This window comes from Vigna unguiculata, chromosome 3, assembly GCF_037176805.1.
Source record: "Vigna unguiculata cultivar grain cowpea cultivar isolate G323 ecotype 2 chromosome 3, ASM3717680v1, whole genome shotgun sequence".
NCBI lineage: Eukaryota > Viridiplantae > Streptophyta > Magnoliopsida > Fabales > Fabaceae > Vigna > Vigna unguiculata.
In genome coordinates this window covers 8,079,507-8,097,525 of record NC_140794.1, presented here as the reverse complement: position 1 = coordinate 8,097,525, position 18,019 = coordinate 8,079,507, and the positions used below count along the sequence as shown (strand labels likewise).

Sequence of the window (18,019 nt, the reverse complement as noted above, 5' to 3'; positions counted from 1 at the left end):
ACTGCCAGCTCAACAGGTCCCAAATGGCGTCAAAGTGTATTTAACGGAAGGTACTAAAATAATCCTCTTTAAAAAGTTTGGGTACTAAATTGAACATTCAGAAAGTTCGGGTACCAAAATGAACATTTCGAAAAAGTTTGGGTACCAAATCAGTATTTATACCTATTAATTACTAATTCTTTTTCGGTCTTTTCAATATCTAGCTCGTGTAAATTCCGGTTTATAAACAATATATTACTTTACTATTTTGTAAATTAATGTTCATTTTGACTAGGGGCAATGGGTTGGGTCGGGTAAGGATAGTGCCTACCTACAATCCGATCCGTTAAAAAAAATTCGTCCACTACCTGTCTGTTTACTCGTCAGGTATTCGCTTAAAAAATACTCGCAGACATTTTTAAAACCTGCGGATACCCGATACCCGCAAATATTTAAAAATATATATATATTTTATAAACTTTTTAATATAAAATTATAAAAATAAAATATAAATTAAATTAAATTTTAATTATAATTAAATTTGACATAATAAAATATATTGTTAATTTTAATTTTAATTAAATTTAACGTAATAAAATATAAATTAAATTTTAATTTTAATTTTTTGCGGATAACGGGTACCTACAGGTACGGATAGTATGATACCCGTACCTGACCCATTTATAAGCGGGTATTAAAATACCCACTACCCGTTATCCGCAGATAATAAATACCCGCGGGTAGTAACTATCTGCCGCGGATTTTATCCGCAGATATCCACGGACGCATATATTTTTGCCATCCCTAATTTTGACAAAAATACCAATGAGATGCAATCCCTTAGTAAAATAAAAATAAATAATAAACTGTCTTACATTCAATTTCATAACTGTATAAGTTATTATTATTATTATTATAAAATAAAGGTTACATTATTTATTTAGTCTATCAAATATTTGAGAATTTTTTTTTATGTAGGCCTTTCAACTAAAAAATCTAGTTAATATTTTTGTATTGAATTCATCAAGCTTTTAAAGTTATCATATATTAAATATTTTTTAACAGTTCAGGTCAGGGATAGTACAGAGACCACATTGAAAAATTCTCAAATAGTTTAAGAAGCAAATATTGAATAATTTAAAATGGATTACATCCATACCTTTTGAATTTTCTTAAACTACATTAAGGATCCAGTTCTTTTAAAAGTTTAGGAGAAAAGTTTCATTAGTTTAAACTTATCATATAAAAGCATACATTCACCTCTTCAAATCTGAAAACACTATACTTACTTTTATAATAATAAAAAGAGGTTAATTGAAATTGAAATCTCTAATAAATTTGAATTTCTATTAAATTAATTTTTTATTAAAAAATTATATATTTTTTAATTGAGTACTTATCGTCTAATTCGTTTTATTATTAGAGTAAAATGATTATTATTATACTTCATCACTTTTTATCTTTTCGTTTATTTTATATTAATATTAAACGATATATTTATGTGATTAACTTGTTAATATCAGAGTGTTTTTCTTTGTGTCGGAATGTTTTTCCCCGGGCCCGAATTTAAGGCAAAGTTTTGTGTTTTTTTTTCTATTCCATGAGCTTTCGGAGGAAAAACTTCTGCTTCCGCGATGTTTTCACGATGGAAAATTGTTTTCCGGGTAGCACTGTTATGCAGTGGTTGATTGAGTGCAAAAAATATTAAAAAAAAAATTGCAAGCTTGAAATGGTTATGTGGACGCCAAAAACAGGCAGAATTCAGTATAAATAAATAAGCTTAAAATATATCTGTGGTCCCAATTTTAATCAAATTTTTTTAAATTAGACCTAATTTTTATTTTGTGTTCAAATATGTCATAATTTTTGTCAATTTTGTTTAATTAAATTTTTTTTCTTAACACTGTTTAAATTATTAACGGTCATGAACACTGACTGCCACGTGTCATTTCGTTATTTTTTTGAATTTTTGAATTTTTTGAATTTTTTAATTTTTTTTTAATTTTTTTTTAAATTTTTTTAAAGTTTTTTTAAAATGTACATGTGTCAACACAGTAGCATGCCACGTGTCACTTCGTGGTTTTTTTGAATTTTTTTTAAATTTTTATAAATGTCCACGTGTCAACCCAGTAGCGTGCTGCGGGTCAAAGTCAATGTTCTATATTTAATTTGGTCCCTATATTTGTTATTTTTGTTCAATTTAGTCCTAATTTTTGTTTAAAATTGACCAATTTTGTCCCTATCAAAGATGTGACCAAATTTAATTTTTATATCAAAGTTATAATGATGTGAATTTTAATATATTATATAAAAATATTTAATAAAAAATGTGAATTTTAATATAAAAATTAAATTTGGTTTTAATTTGGAGATGACCAAATTGGTTAATGTTAACAAAAATTGGGACCTAATTGAACAAAAATAACAAATATTGGGACCAAATTGAATATAGAACATTGACTTTGACACGTGTCACACTACTGGGTTGACACGTGGACATTTATAAAAATTTAAAAAAAAAATAAAACAAAAATTCAAAAAAAATTAAAAAGAATTAAAAAAACCACAAAGTGACACGTGGCATGCTACTGTGTTGACACGTGTACATTTAAAAAAAAGTTCAAAAAAATTTTCAAAAAAATTAAAAAATTCAAAAACACCACAAAGTGACACGTGGCAGTCACTGTTCATGGCCGTTAATGATTTAAACGGTGTTAGCAAAAAAAGACCCAATTGAATAAAATTGACGAAAATTAAGACCTATTTGAACACAAAACCAAAATTAGGACTTATTTAAAAAAATTTGACGAAAATTGGGACCAAAAAAAGTATTTTAACCAATAAATAAAGAACTGAATTCTTAACTGCATTGACTTTTTTACATTAAAATTGACAATTATATATTTATTCAGTAAATAATTTATTTAAAAATAAGTTAGTAGAAGAAAATGAAAAACATATTTATTGTGGATAGTTAATAATTTAAGAAATAAATGTAAATTAGTTAAAGAATTTTTTATTACTTTAAATATATTTAGAAGTAATTATATAAGTGTTTGGACTATGTAAAATTATAAATTATAATAAGGGTAGGTGTATGTTTATAAATAAAATTCTTTTTTTTTTCAATTTGTATATGTTGTAAAATAAATAAATGAAAAAATAAATAAAAATTAATTATTATTGTGAGAACCCATTTTCTCTTCCCATATACTCTCTTCTCTCTGCTACCCACACCACAGAACAACACTCCACCTCACCTTGCACCCTTCTCCCTCTCTACTTTCCTTTGCCTTCTCTCTACGAGAAGATATTCTGAATTTTACAATCCAAAAATTTGAATCATTCTCTCTGTTGCAGAATTCAAACCTAAGGCTAATTGAGGACCTCTCCCCTCAGCTACAATTCCTTTTCCTCCATGTAAGTTAATTCCAACCTTCCTATCTCTCTTTAATTCGAAATTTTAGAACTCCATTCTTGTTGAGCCAATTTGGGAACCATTCTCACTTTATGAACCTGCATTCCAGCTCAATAGGTTGTGCAATTGAAGTGCTCTTAGTTAGAAGGGTTATAACTAATTATCAATCTCTAAAGGTAAGAGAAGCTATCTGTAATTCTTTCTATTTAAATCGTGAATTATGTTTGGTGGGTTAGATTGAAGCTTTGTGTGCTAAATTGATGTCTGAAACGCATGTGTGGTTGCTTGATTTTTGTTTGACATGAATTCAGTGCTCTTGCATGTGGGAACAGTGAGTAATCTGGTATTTTTGCCTAGACGGGTAATTCTCGCCCAAGCGAAAACACCAGAAAACCCACCCCTGTTCCTGCGCGAGGTCTCGCCTAGGCGAGCTGAAGTCGCTTAAGTGAGAGACAATCTCGTCTAAGCGAAACAGCTTAGCCTGAGCGAGAGTTCACCCAGTTTTTAATTTTTGCCACTGTTAGAGCCTCGCCCAGGCGAGACTGACTCGCCTAAGCGAGATGGCCTCTCGCCTTCAATAGTCATATAACTGAAACCAAAATCATTATGATTTTTTCAACTTACCATCAAAACTTAGTTTCCAGTCAGGCGCACACAGAGGCAGGGGCAGAGGATATGAAGCTAATACTTACAAAGATGATAAGTTAACAATTCTTTCATGTATTAAAAATTTAATCTGATATTAAACATCAAGCAAGCCTATGCAATTATTCAAGGTTTTCTAACACCTTCTTTTTTGGGAAGAAACCTTCATGTCTTTCCCTGAAGAAACCCCCAAATTTATCTGGGAAAGAAAACCTAAACCTTCCTTGATTCAAACTTCTTAGTAATCCATTGAACAATAAAATCAATGATTCAAAACTCTTAAAATAACAAAACAGATAAAATAGAAAGGATGAAACGATTGTGAGAATGGTTACCTCGTGAGCGTAACGACACGGGGAGGGACGAGTAACGGTGAGGGAAGAGTCACAACAAGGGACAAATCACAGTGAGGGGCAAGTCATTACGAGAAGCGAGTTTGAAATTGTGAGGAGACCGTCACGACAAATTGTGAGGATGGTGTGCCTAGGTTACAAGCAATGAGAAAAGGTGCTGAGATGGTTGGTAGGGATTCATTTGGTGTAAACATTTACTTTCAGTAAAATTTTGGGGGGAAGGAGAAATTTTTTGAGGGAAATAAAAGTAAAAATAAAAGATAAAATAATTAAATAATATAGTAACTGATTTAATGATTGATTTTTTGTGATTAAAACTTCGGTCACTATTTCGGTTACTGATAGTAACTGAAATTTTCAGTTACTGATTTCGGTCACTATTTAACATATTTGTAGTAGTGTAAGTGAGAGCCACTGCAGTGGGGTACTTCAGATTCTATTTTAAAGAGTGGGATTACATGTTCTAAATTGGTTTTGTGCAATTAGTCTCTTATATGCTTGGATTGTCTTTATCAATGTATTGCGTGATGATATTGGATGAATATGAATTAGTCTCTTATATGCTTGGATTGTCTTTATCAATGTATTGCGTGATGATATTGGATGAATATGAATTATGAGGAGTTGTGGTTGGAATAGAATTTCAAGGGAAATTCAGGTGAACTTGTTAGTGTGTGTAAGGACGTGTGGAATCCATATTGGTTGGTATCCTGAAACTCCAATAATCATTCACGCTCAAATAGAGCAGAATGAATTATGTCGTGAGGAGTAGCAGGAAGTCCTAGTCTTTGGACTTGATCAAGTCCTAGACGCGAAGGGGACTTACCCTGGGAACGGTCGGGTGATAACTCCTTGTGTCCAGACTCTGCAGAGTCTGGGAACCGTTACAGATGCAAGCCACTAAGAGCTCCAATGTCGCTTACACAATCTGGATATCGAGTCTAGAATTATACAATTGAGCTATGTGTGGTGAATGATATTTATATTGTAAATTGTATCATTTTCTCTTATTTCAGTTAGCTTACCCTTTTGTTTATGTTTGCTTGTCCTTGTGTGTTCTCATTTGCAATGATCACCTACGGTTGATGTGAGCATAGCCAAATCCAGATGATGATACCCCTCTGCTGAGTAGGAGTTGATCCTTTGCTTGAGTGTTGTGTTAGTTTTTGGACCAGATTCTGCAAAGTCTTGAGACTTGTAGTTTAGATCTTCTCCTTATATTTCTACACTTGTTAGGAGGGATTTGTGTGGTGATTTTGGATGACTGTACTAGCTATATATACTTATATGTATATGACTGTTATTCCTACTATATGCTATGTTTGATCATGATATAATGTTTTATTTGATAGCGTGAAAAACTATTAAATGAGATGTTACAATTATCATTATTAATAAAAGAAAATAATATTTTAAAAAAATGTTCGTAATATATGAGTATAAAGTAAAAATATTTTGATAAAGAAATTTATTTATTTTACTTAATTGAATGAATACAAAGAAAAAATTATTGATAGTTACAAATATATTAATAATTAAATCATTATTTATTACCTTTTTGCTTTATTTTTTCTCTATTTTTCCTCCCCTTCAACAATTGCACAGTTAGGGATGACAAAAATACCCGTGCCCGCGGATATCCGCGGATAAAACCCGCAACGGATAGTTAATACCCGCTTATAAACGGGTCGGGTACGAGTATCATACTATCCGTACCCGCGGGTACCCGTTACCCGCAAAAAAATGAAAATGAAAATTTAATTTATATTTTATTAAGTTAAATTTAATTAAAATTAAAATTAGCAGTATATTTTATTATGTCAAATTTAATTATAATTATAATTTAATTTAATTTTATATTTTATTTATATAATTCTATATTAAAAATTTTATAAAATATAAATTTTTTAAATATTTGCGGGTATCGGGTATCCACATATACCCGCAGGTTTTAAAAATATCCACGGGTATTTTTTAAGCGGATACCCGACAGGTAAACAGGCGGGTAGTGGGCGGGTTTTTTTGTGACGGGTCGGGTTGCGAGTAGGTACTATCCGTGCCCGACCCAACCCGTTGCCATCCCTATGCTCGGTGGTGGAGAATGATTTTTGATGAAAAAAAATGCCATAAAAAAATGCAAAAACAGATTAGAATTTGGTTTCTAGAAAAACAAATTTCACATTTCTCCTCACCAAACGCGCCAAAAAAAAAATACTTAAAAGATAAAATTGAAAAGAAAATGTAAACACAAATAAAATATAGAACTATAGATAAAATTAATTTATCACATATATATCGTTAAGATTTTATAGAATTGAAATATGCTTAAAGTTTAACCAAATGAATTCCAAAAGAAATATACACATGCGTCCCGGTATTATTAAAGAAATTTTAGCGTATTGAAATACTACAGAAGTAGAAAGGAAACTAGTGAGCATCAACAAGATATAGAAAAGAGAAAGGAAACGAGTAGAGATCTTCATCGGAATTGTTGAATTCAAAACAAAAACACTGGATTATAACACGGTTTCAACGTAAAATTTGGGGCATCTTCGCAAGTCTTCTCACGCGGTTATAATTTATAACATACATCGCAAATGCCTCTCTTTGCACCATATATACAACTCGCATAACCCTTTTTCGGTCATTGGAGTATATCACTTCTGCTATTTGTTTTTTCCTTTACATAAATGGGGGCTGCTCTTGCAACTGCTAAAATATTTGTGAGACAAGCATGTCATCTCGGTGACAAGCATAAATTAGAATCCCGAAAACAGGAACTCAGCGAGACCAATATGTCGATTGTACCTTTTGATTCTTTCTTACATCAAAAAGCAATAATTTCCAATTCTACAGAGGTCTCCGGATTGGTAAACATGCCTCTGGAAGAGGCAATGGAGGCTCTAGCAAATCCAAACATTGACATGGTTGGGGTGTACGGATCAAGCACTTTGCGTACCAACAACTTGATTGAGAAAATGTCGAGAAGAGTGAAGAGAGATAACTTGTTTGATGTAACTGTGATGGCAAGTGTCACAAAAAAGCCAGAACTGAAGAGGATTCAAGAAGAGCTTGGTAAGATGTTAGGCTTGCGATTTGGTGAGGAGACTGTGGGTGGAAGAGCTGAACTTCTGTGTGATAGGATCAAGAAAGAGCAGAGGATCCTCATCATTCTAAATGATCTATGTGCTGCACTTAACTTGGAAAGGGTAGGAATCCCTTTTGGAGTTCACCATAAAGGTTGCAAAATAGTCTTCTTATCGGGGTCTGCTCATGTATTGATCAACCAAATCAACACTGCAAGTAACTATTTCTTGTGAGCCTTACTTCTAAGGATAACTCACACCTTGTTTGTACAGAGATTTCTATCTAAGAAAGATTAGTAAAGAAATTTAAGATAAGAGAGAAGAGAGGCTTTTATTACTTTTTCAACCTGGATTTGGATGATTAATTGAAACAAACGATAGTTAAAGACTTTCACAGTTACTCCAGCTTTCTTAATTGTGACTGATTTGATATAACATCTGCTTACCTGAATCATAACAGAGGGTACTTAATTTTCCTGCACAAGTCTTCATCTTTTATCAGCTCACAACCAACTGAGATCTCACTTCTCTATCAATTTTCCCTGCATTTAGTAGCCAAATCCACTTCTCAATCAACTTATCTGCCTTGATATACCATACCACCTTAATTTCCTAACAGATGGAGAAAACATATCCTTCACAAATCACCACCATAAAATATTTTACACCCACAAATTGTAACTAACTGTCATTCATTTGGCATCTATATAAACACCCTCCTCCATTTCACCCTCCACACATCAAAACATTTTTTGCAATAACAATTTCCAATTCTTCTGCAATTTAGCAGCAAATCAATCTACTACAGCCTACAATTAGCAACAAAAGATGAAGAAAACTCTCTTCTTCTCACTCCTACTACTTTCCCCCTTTTTCTCAATCACCACTTTAGCTCAGTCACCAGCTGCAGCCCCTAAAGCCCCAGAGAAACCTGCTCCTGCAAAGCCTGCCCCTGCTACACCAGCTCCGGCCCCTGCAAAGCCGTTAGTCCCAGCATTACCCCAGTCACCCACTTCAGGTGCTGACTCTTCTGGCAGCCAAGACATTGTGAAGATCCTAAGAAAGGCCAAGTCTTTCAACACGCTAATCCGGTTGCTGAAAACCACACAAATCATCAACCAAGTGAACGCACAGCTTGTGACCTCAAAGAATGGAGGCTTAACCATCCTTGCACCAGACGATGGTTCCTTCTCAGAGCTCAAAGCAGGGTACTTCAATTCCCTGGGAGACAGACAACAAAAGGCATTGATACAGTATCATGTCCTCCCCGTTTACGTGTCAAGCTCAAACTTTGACGCTCTGAGCAACCCTGTGCTCACACTGGCCAGTGACAGTCCCACAGGGTATCAGCTGAACGTGACAGCATATGGTAACAGCGTGAACATTTCAACTGGGGTGGTGAATGCCACTCTCACAGGCATCGTTTACACCGATAAGACTCTTGCAATCTATCATGTGGACAAGGTGCTTATTCCTCTGGACTTCTCAAAGCCTAAGACTATAGCTCCAGCTCCAGCTGTGGCCAAGGCACCCAAAGCTGATAAGGAAAACTCTTCAGCAGAAGATGATGACCAGGGTCGGGCAGCCAAGGACAGCTCCGGTGCCATCACTCATGGGACAACCTTGGTGTCCCTTGGGGTTGTTCTGCTTGCAGCAACTGCTGCAATCTCGTGTTAACTTTCGAAGTATATAGATTTCAATGTTTCCTTCATTGTTTTGTAAGGATAAATGGAAAATCTCGCTTTAAAAAAAAAAGAGTATATATATTTATCTTTGGCGTGTTCTAATAGTTATGGATTAGTGATCACAAATTATCTTTAATATGAAATTTAAAATAATTATTTTCAATGTTAGTAAATTTATTATATACAATTATGAGTACTTTAGAATATATTTTTTATAAATATTTAAAAAAGGAAAAAATAAATAACAAACATGTAAAATAAGTTTATAAAAACTATTCTTTTAATTATTTTGATATAATTTATCGCAAATATGATTTTGAACTTATACCTGAATAATATATTTTAATTTTAAAGAATATTTTATTCTATTTTACTTTATTCCTTTTTTCAAATAAGCTTATACAGCTGAAAAAATGTTTTTCTCCTATACGAAGAAATTATATTTTAAACTTCTAACTCAAGTCATTAAGGAGATAATTTTTAAATCATAAAAATCATAAATACATTGTCAAGTAAAATAATTCTTTAATATTATAAACAATACTTTCTTTCAAATTCAAATTCATGAATGTGATAAATGTGACATCCCATTTAAATATAACAAATCTACTAAATAAAATATCACATAAAAAGCACACAACATTAAATATATATATATATATATATATATATATATGTGTGTGTATGTACTAACCTATTACAGTTATCCAAGTTAAAACACAAAACAAATGCCATACAAAATATAAAAGTTAACAATTCCAAAAGGATTGCCCTTATAACAAAAAATTACAAAACAAGAAAACATGAATCCTCGATCTCAATAATGAGCCAACACATGTTTCATCTAAACCGCAACATTCCCATCATCTTTTATAAAATAATGACCACCAGGGGTTTTCACATCTACTCACACCAATAATTTGGTGATCATTGCAAAAAGGAAAAGCCAATAGAGAAACAGACATATCAAGCAGAAGGGGTAAGGTGGAGTAAAAAAATATTTTTCAACATGTAATGGCAAGCAGATAATTAAAGCAGATCATAAATAGGTGGAATAGTAGGCACTCAAACATGTGATAACAAACAAATGCAAGACCCTCTGACTCAATTATCCGAATTATAATCTTAATATAGAATTCTAAAGGAAGTATGCGCCTATGTTGGTTTCTAAACTCTATAGAGTCTAGACACAAAGGGTTATCACCCAACCACATCCCAGGGTTAATCATATGATTGTCTAAGACCATTATCCTACCAAAGACTAGGACCTCCTACCACTCTCACCACATCAATCATTCTACACTATATTAGCGTGAACAATTATTAGAGTTCAGGATACCTTCCTTTATCTAGACATCTCCTATATCAAGGTATACACTAACCACACCATCACCAAGAGTTTCCTACGGAACTCTTTTATGCATAACATTCAACATGTCATCTCAAGCATTATAATCTTATGCCAATGTCCGACCAACCCATTCGTATTTCATTTCATACCAAGCAAGTCAATATTACATGAAACATACATAATCATAGATTCATGCTTTTAAGAGTAACTGAATCAATCCACAAAGTAAGGAATTAAAATTCTGCAGCAATTCTCGCTTAAGCTAGAAATTCTCGCTTAAGCTAGACTGGTCTCCCTTAAGCTAAGAATTCTTGCTTAAGCTAGATTGGTCTCACTTAAGCTAAAAGTTCACGCTTAAGCTAAAATTCTCGCTTGGGCGAGATTGCAAACTGTTGGGAATAATCCAAGTGTGAGTCAAAAAGTCCCACATTGGATTGAAAAGACAAAGTTAAACACTATATAAGAATAAAGACCCATAACAACATTGTCTTAAGGTTTTGGTGTAAAAGTGGTGTCTAAGGTCTTATATGTGTAAGACTAATGTCATATAACCATATAGAACCACAATCTCTCAATGACCATAACTATGCCATGACTATGACTATAAACCATATATGAAATACTAAGAAACCATTAAAAAAAAATTATAGCTTCCCTTACCTTGAGTGGAGCTAAACTTAAGCAACCCTCAGCGAAGGAGAACCAGGATCAGAAATAGCTTAAGGAGATGGAAGGAAACAAACTCAGCTAGCTCGGAAAAAAATGGGGTTTAAGCCCTAATAGAGCTTCTGAAAGGAGAGAAAAGAGAGGAGGTGGTTCAGCTACGTGAGAGACAAAATAGAAATGAAAGGGCAGCTGAAAGGGTTCAGGATAACTAGTGGACTGACTTAACCCAAACTAGAAAGGCCAAACCCAGAACATTTTTTTAAACATTAAAGAGGACTTACAATAAAAAAAATAAGTTAATAAATTTATTAACGATCCTTTGAAATTGAATTATTTTTTTCACGAAAATATTGGGATAAAGAATTTTTCATTTATATTATAAGTAATTTTTTAATTAAAAAATTATTAGATGAAAAAAAATTACACGATGATATTTTTGTAAATAATTTATCAATTTTTAACAGTAACCTTCTTTAGATAACTTTTTTTTTTTACGTCTAAGGGGGAAGAGTTCAAATGTAAAAACTTATTAAATTTTTCTAGAGATAGTTTCTTTTTCACTTTCTCTTTCACATAGACATTGTTATTCAAAGCTTCTGCTTTTTTATTTTGCGGTGTTCGTTGCAATGATAAGCATCATTGCCACCGATTATAAGAGATTTCTTTCTCATTATATTATGATAACAAATTCTAAATTAGAATCAACAACTTTATCAAAATCACTATTATATATTACGATAAAGAAAAAAACTACTTTACTATAAATACAAAATTGTCCACACAATAACCAGGTAATATTAACACATACATGTAAGTTTCCAACAATATTTATTTATGTATTAAATATAACACTATAAAGAGATGATTAAATTTAGATATACAAAATAATCATTAAACAGTTATTAAATTTAAAAATAAAAAAATTATTTATTATATTAACTAAATTAAACATTATTTTATATACTAAAATCATAATTAGTTTTCTAAATTAACGTGTAACAACAACGGTCACAAGTTTAGATTCTGCTTATTTAAAAATCTTCCATTTGAATATCAGGAGTTTTTCCTTGTTCTGTTTAGTTAAAAGCAAAATAACCTTCTTCATGTCTGCTTAACCAGTGTTGTCTTGTGTTATGAAATTTTAAGAAGAAAGGAAGTATTAGATTTAAAACAATGGGTTTATGGATCTTTATGAGTTTAAAAAGATTTGAACTTTTTCTTCTAGTAAAAGGACCATACTATTATGATATTACTTGTTAGATTTATAGAAGGGATTTCATGGGAGAGATACAACATAAATGACTTGTGTTATGTTTAATTGTTCTTCCACCCTGGCTTTTTGACGATTAATTGAAACAAATGAAAAAAGAAAGGGTTTAAAAGTTACTACAGCTTGCTTAATTGTGATTGATTTAATTTCACATCTGCTTACCCGAATGATAACAGAGGATACTTCCTTCTTCTGTACTAGTTTGCATCTTCTATCATCCACAACCAACTCAGATCTCACTTCTCATTCAATTTTCCCTGCATTTCAAGCAAAAGCCAATATCATAACCAGCTAAATCCATTTCTCAATCACTTTATCTTCCTTGATATTCCACCTTATTATTAGATGATCAAGACATATATCCCCACAAAAACAACCATAAGTTATTTTACAACCCAACCTTGTACCTAATTATCATTCACTTCCCATCTATATAACCACCCTCCCCCGTTCCACCTTCCACAAATCAAACCATTCTTTGCAATACCAACTTCCATTTCTTTTGCAATTCAGCAGAGTAAAGCAATCACAGCCTTCAATTGCCAACATGAACATAAAACAAACTCTCTTATTCTCACTCCTTCTAATTGCTCCCATTTTCTCAATCACCACTTTAGCTCAGTCACCAGCCGCAGCCCCTAAGCCTCCAGCAAAACCTGCTCCGGCCGCACCGGCTCCGGCACCCGCTAAGCCACTAGTCCCGGCATTACCCCAGTCACCCTCTTCAGGTGATACTTCTGGCAGCCAAGACATCGTGAAGATCTTAAGAAAGGCCAAGTCTTTCAACACGCTAATCCGGTTGCTGAAAACCACACAAATCATCAACCAAGTGAACGCACAGCTTGTGACCTCAAAGAATGGAGGCTTAACCATCCTTGCACCAGACGATGGTTCCTTCTCAGAGCTCAAAGCAGGGTACTTCAATTCCCTGGGTGACAGACAACAAAAGGCATTGATACAGTATCATGTCCTCCCCGTTTACGTGTCAAGCTCAAACTTTGACGCTCTCAGCAACCCTGTGCTCACACTGGCCAGTGACAGTCCCACAGGGTATCAGCTGAACGTGACAGCATATGGTAACAGCGTGAACATCTCAACTGGGGTGGTGAATGCCACTCTCACAGGCATCGTTTACACAGATAAGACTCTTGCAATCTATCATGTCGACAAGGTGCTCATTCCTTTGGACTTCTCAAAGCCTAAGACTATAGCTCCAGCTCCAGCTGTGGCGAAGGCACCTAAAGCTGATAAGGAAAACTCTTCAGCAGAAGATGATGACCAGGGTCGGGCAGCCAAGGACAGCTCTGGAGCCACCAGTTTTGTTAGCACTCATGGAACAACCTTGGTGTCCTTTGGGGTTGGTCTCCTTGCGGCAGCAGCAACAATGTCGTGGTGAAGACCATTCATTTCTCCATGTTTCGTTTCTGATATGTTTTCAGGACAAGCAGACAACTTTTGTGGACTTGTGTTTATGTTGTGCTGGCTTGTTTATTGCGCAGGAGAAGCGTTGTTTGTGAGTTATGTGAACTCTTGTTCTGTTTTTGTTTTGTCATGAAGGAAAAATATTTGTGATTCGTTTCATTATCAAAGAAGAAAGGAATATCTGTTTGTTTTTTAATCAGTTATGTGCTCCGCCGGGAAATCTTCTTCCTCTCCATCGTCAATGAGTAGCATAATAAAATTATTATTATTCAGTTGAAACCATTAAAGCTTTCTGTATAAACTTCTATCTTTGGTAAGTTTTGATAAATAGAAAAGTGTTATACAATTTTTTACACTACTAATCATCCACAAAAATTAGTTACTTCAGTGATACTTGAGAGACTTTTAGTCCTGAATATTAGAAAAGTAATATATAAATACTTCAAATGTCATATATATATATATATATATATATATATATATATATATATATATATATTTTGAAATGTCTTCCGAGTATGTTGTGAGGAGAAAATATATGTGATTGAATTTAATTTATGTTGTCTTTATTAATTTGAGATCACAAACATATATGGTCATTAAGTATAATTTTCAATATCAAAACAAAATGATATTATGATTCTCATTTTTTTATTTTTTTATTTTATTTTTTAATTTGATTTAATATAAATTATTGATTAATATATTATTAATTTTAAAAAAAAATCATGACTCATACTAAAATTCACACTAAGTATTTAAGTGAAAGTATAATTTTTCTATCTTTATTTAATCTATGAAAGATATGTACACATGTAAAAAATGAAGTTAAAAGTAGTTTGATATCATCAAAAGATAACAAAACCTTTAAAGAAGCATCAAACTTTATAGCAGATATTATGAGGATTGATCTTACGACATTATCTTTAAATTTGATTTCAAAAATATATGAATAGTGTAAGTCATATGTAATGAGAAAAAAATACAAAGAGAAATTATAAATATTGATTAAGTGTTTCAAAAATTGAAAAGGTGGAAAATAACATGTTTTATGATATAGTAATACTTTTTACCTTATTATCAAATGGGTAAGTTTGGTACATCACACATGCAACTAATAAATTTCACACTGTTACGATAGATAGATAAAGGTTTTTAGGTTATTGAAGTTCATGATTTAATTAATATATATTAAAGAAAGTCTAAGTGTGTTTTGACATGAATAAAAAATTATTTTTTAAAGTAAACACTATACTTCTTCTTGCTAACTGCATGGTGAATGGTATCGACAAGTTACTGATAAATTCAAATTGAAGACAATAGATGTTGTCCTCACTCAGAAAGATATCAGTCTGAACTTGAAGAAATACTCAAAAGTTATTGTCGTGGGTACCAAAGAATACCAGGCATTTCAAAATGTTTTTATCAATTAATACTATTGGAACAATTAAGAATTCAAATATTTTTTAAGCTTAACTTGTCTTTTATATTATCCAAGATGCCTCAAATTTTTTTTTCTTTCTTCTTTATTTATCTATTAGGTGAATTGTCATTTTTAGGAATGTAAAAAATGTGAAAAAGGTAAGATTTTCAGTTGATGATTAGGATGACAAGAAACACTAAGCTACTTTACGTCACATTTTTTTTACGTCACATAGTAATATTAAAAGTATTTAAATAATAATCACAGCTTATCTGAATCAAAATTACCCCTATTTATTAGATTTATATAAGGTTGGAAGCCTAGTATCCAGTGTTTTAAGGAGAAAAAAAAACTCTATATGTTAAATATTCAATATATAAGGCTAATGAAGTATTAAATATATAAGGCTAATGAAGAATTAATTGAAGGTGCCCTTAATTTGTGTTATTTTCTAAAAGAATTAATTGAAGGTTACAAAACTGTTATTTTCTAAAAGAAATCACTTTTGTTGACTTTTAATTTGTGTTAAGTTTTGGGATATAATAAAATAGAGAGACATGGGTATTAAATGACAAATATTAATCAACAATTTTAGATCAAAATAATTAAAATTAAGCATAAAAGAATTCCGAAAGCTGTGTCACTTTAGTAGCTAGTATAGTATGTGATTAAGTCTTCATGGTGGCTCCATCCTCACCTGAATCTCCCGCTGAAAACGCCACTTTAGATTGCTACCATATTAGGTTTTTGTTCCTCCTACTTGATGGAACTTCTAAACCAAAATATACACACACTCATTGTCCCCATGCATCCAACTCATTGCAACAATGATTTGAAAGAAAATAGTTACCTCACCATTATCACACTCTGATGCGCCACCTTTTTCTTCTTTACAACAATCTCTATCTTTCCAACTAAACATTGCACCAAACAATCATTCACCATTCCCCTCCAAAATAAAAACCCAACCCCTTCTCCCATTCTCTCACACCCCAATAATATACTACTCTCAAAAACAAAAACATCCCACATTCTATCATTCACCCGACCAACTTAACCCAAAAAATAAACCTAGAAATGAGGATCATGCAAGAATCTCAATCTTTCATTATTCCCACCACAATTCTACTACTAGCACTATTTTACACCACTTCAGCCCAACTCTCACCAATTCAACCCCCTTCAACACCATCACCACCATTACCCCAGCCCTCGCCGCCGGCAACAGCGCCGGCACCGGGATTCAACACTGTCCCTCTTGTCCCAGTGACCCCAACTGGGGCCCCCACACCCACGATCATCCCCAAAGGCCCCACCATTGACATAGTCCAAATCCTAAGAAAAGCCAAAAGGTTCTCCGTTCTCACTCGCCTCTTGAAAACCACCCAACTCATCAACCAGCTCAACTCACAGCTCGTGACTTCAAGCTCAGGAGGGTTAACCCTCTTTGCACCAGAAGACAGTGCCTTCTCCAAACTCAAAGCAGGGTTCCTCAACTCTCTTACCGACAGACAGAAGGTCGAGCTTCTGCAGTTCCACACTCTCTCTTCCTTCATTTCCATCTCAAACTTCGATACTCTTACCAACCCGGTTCAAACTCAAGCCGGTGACGACCCCCAGAGGCTGCAACTCAACGTCACCACTTTCGGCGGTAGCCAGGTCAGCATGGCCACCGGCGCCGTCAATGCCTCCGTCACCGGAACCGTTTACTCCGACAACAAGTTGGCGATATACCAGGTCGACAAGGTGCTTCTCCCTCTCGATCTCGTGCTACCCAGCAAGGCGCCGGCTCCGGCGCCGTCGTTGGCAAAAAAAGGGTTGCCGAAGGCTGACAAAGGAAATTCCACGGCGGCGGATGATAGTAGTACCGCCAGCGATGATGGCAGCGACGGGAAGGGTTTGCCCGCGGGTGTTTCCGCAGGTTGTTCGATGAAATGGGTGAATAACGTTGTTGTTGTTGGAGTGGTGGGTTTGGTGAGTGGAGTTATGATCTGAGGTGAGTGTGGATGGAATATGGAATGAGGGATTCGAACTTTTTGTTGTGCATTTGTGAGTGATATTTATGGTTTGGTGCTTGGGGTTCTGGTTTGTGGGTATAGCGTAGGGTGAAAATGTGTGCATGCATGCATGCCATGATGGGTTTTTCTCACTTCTTTTGTTTTTGTAAGTTGTTTCTTACTTTCTGGTAATTGATCCATTTCTGGCTTTGTAAGCGGATATATATAAGAAAAGGTTCTCCATATATTTTGCTTTTGAATTGTTATTTTCTGTACAATGATAACCAATTAGATGGTGATTTTTCTAGAAGAGGTCGATGATATAACATATTGTATGATTAGTTATTAACAAAGTACACTGGTTTGTTGTTTTATAAAATGTTATTGCATTTTATAGTTATCCATTCTTATTAAGCACCGGGACATATTCACTAAAATGTTTTTTCATTGCGAGGGATATATGTTTTAGATGGGTTTGACAAACTTTCACAAACAACTATTTTTTGTAAAAAAAATTCTAAAATTTTATTATTTTATTTTGGATTAAATATGTTTTTGTCCCTCAAGTTTCAGTGAAATTTAGAATTAGTCTCTCTTTCAAATTTTCAACCAATTTAGTCATTCATCTTTAAAAATACCTGAATTTAATCCTTTTAACCAAATTTTATTAAGTTTATCTGACATTTCAAACGCATTTCATGATAGTATTTGAATTGTTTACACC

General features: G+C 33.4%; 3 pseudogenes; all 3 read left to right on the top strand.

Moving 5' to 3' along the window:
• Nucleotides 1-7,710: 7,710 nt before the first annotated feature.
• On the top strand, nucleotides 7,711-9,291 carry LOC114176661 (fasciclin-like arabinogalactan protein 11 pseudogene; annotated as a pseudogene).
• Nucleotides 9,292-12,906: 3,615 nt separating this feature from the next.
• On the top strand, nucleotides 12,907-14,071 carry LOC114176590 (fasciclin-like arabinogalactan protein 11 pseudogene; annotated as a pseudogene).
• A 2,231-nt stretch (nucleotides 14,072-16,302) lies between these two features.
• On the top strand, nucleotides 16,303-17,555 carry LOC114176418 (fasciclin-like arabinogalactan protein 11 pseudogene; annotated as a pseudogene).
• The last annotated feature ends 464 nt before the right edge of the window (nucleotides 17,556-18,019 follow it).